Genomic DNA, 2,384 nt, shown 5'->3' with positions numbered 1-2,384 from the left:
TGGCTAAGTGGCACTGCCTTAGAAGCCACTCCTGGCAAACTGCCAGGCACCATCTTGACTTGGTCATGGCCTCCAACAACCTAGGCTGAGGTGCTGCTTGGTGCAGGCTTTATACCTGCACAACTCTGTAAACAGAGTTGTTTCACCTCTCTCTGCTCATGCTTTGAGTGTGGCTGCCAGAAACTGGATTATAGTACATTTGATCCATACCTACATGGGTACATGTCAGCTGGGGGCTTTTATTTACCCTGTTATTTGACTTGAAGTACCTGTCAAGTTATAAGTGGGAATGTATGTCTTTGGTGGAAAGTAAGATGCATTTTTTCTTACCTTTGCTGTGGGTTTTAGAAGTTGCAAAGTACCTGCCAATGTGTCCAAGGAATGGGGCTGTATCCCCAATGCAGATGAAAGAAGACAAACAACAATAATACAGCATGAAGGCAAACTAGATATAGGTATACAGAAACAATCAACAAGAAAAAAAAGGAACACCAGTAACAACAGAGAAGAAAGGGATAAAATATTTAGGATCCACTAAATTGTTAAAGGTTCATAAAAGTAAAAATTATTTTTAAAAAAGGAAGAATGAGAAATTGGAAGAAAATTTTTAAAATTCTATTAAATTATGACAATAAGATAAAAATAATGAAACAAAATGACAAAGTAATAATTAAAAAGAAAGAAATACAAAGCAAAATCTAGTCAAGAATTTCTTCTACATGAGTTGTATGTGCACACACTGTCCTAGTCTGTGCCCAGGGCAATGGTCAATGCCTGCATAGCAGCAAGCCCTTTATACCTGCAGAACTTTGACATTATGAGTGTTGTGCCAGAAAGTCATATATTCTGCCTGTAGAACTATAGTCTGTGTGGGCTGGGGATGTGGCTCAAGTGGTAGCACTCTCGCCTGGCATGTGTGCAGCCTGGGTTCGATCCTCAGCACCACATAGAAACAAAGATGTTGTGTCCCCAAAAAACTAAAAATAAATAAATAAATATTAAAATTCTCTCTCTCTCTCTCTCAAAAAAAAAAAAAAGAAAAAGAAAGAACTATAGTCTGTGTGCCCAGGGATGTGGCAAATGTTTGAACTCCAGTATCTACCCCAAATATGAATTGAGATTGCTCCAAAGAGCAAATGTATTTTTTTCTATAAGCTGAATGTATTTAGTAAATAAAAATTAGTTATTTGTGTGACTAAAAATGAGTTGTCTCATTAAAATGAGGTGAAATACTCTGTGGCATTTTTAAACTATTTTCTTGAGTAAATATGTAATTAAATTATTCATTTGTGTATTTTCAATTTCTTCAATTTATGAGAATACCCATATTCTATTGCTTTGATCTTTATCACCAATTTGGAGGTGACTGTCTTGCCATAATATGTATTAACTGTTAATGATAAGCTCAGAGAGTATGTTATTTTTTTATTTAGTAACTTTTTGTGTGTACAGTACTGTAATCAAATCTAGGGCATTATGCATCCGGTAAGTGCTCTACCACTGAGGTATATCCTTGGTCCCTAATACATAGTTTTAAATTCACAGAAAAATATGGAAGGCACAGAGATATTTTCTTCTGTACTTACTTTACTTTCACAGTCCTCCTCCATTATCAATGTCCACTACAAGGGGCATACTCTTGCTACCAATGATGAGCCTACATTTATACATTATTATCACTCACATATTTAATTTATATTAGGATTCTTTCTTGGTGCTATACAACCTGTGGTTTTTAGAGAAATGGATAATATCATGTATTCATAGTTGTAGCTTCAGAAACAAAATGTTTTATTGTCCTTATCCTCTTCCTAATCACCTCAACACACATGTAACCCCTTCCAACCACTGATCTCTATTATATCTGGAATATTTTTTTCCAGAGTAACCTTATATTTGGAAAAGTATAGTATATTTAAAATATTAATGTTCCAATGTAATTAAATGTAGTCATTTACAAAATACTTTTTAGTTTTTCTTTCTTTTGTGGTGCTAGTGATTGAATACATTACATCAAGTGATATAGGCACATTGTCTATGAGTGGGCTACATTTATATCCCTTTTTTTCCAATTTTTGTTCACCAGTATAGGACATGAGGGCATTCGGATTACATGCAGAAAAAGCCGGAAGTCTATAACAATTTGCCACATAATGAAAAGGAATAAAAAAAAATTGGATCATGCTGTACAACACAGTGCTACCTGTAATATCCTACTCACCTGGGATCAGATAAAATCTTCTCAGTGGAATCTGACAATCTCAAGAAGTCATAGTTTATACAATGGTCATCAAAAAGTATTTTACAGCCTTGCTGTAGGAAAACTTTCTAGAAAGTGAGTAGTAAACATGAATTAGAATTATCTCCTCTTCAGTTGTCAGAAT

This window comes from Urocitellus parryii, chromosome 1 (assembly GCF_045843805.1).
Source record: "Urocitellus parryii isolate mUroPar1 chromosome 1, mUroPar1.hap1, whole genome shotgun sequence".
NCBI classification, from domain to species: domain Eukaryota; kingdom Metazoa; phylum Chordata; class Mammalia; order Rodentia; family Sciuridae; genus Urocitellus; species Urocitellus parryii.
The sequence above is the reverse complement of the archived record's forward strand: the minus strand, read 5'-3'. Positions refer to the sequence as shown.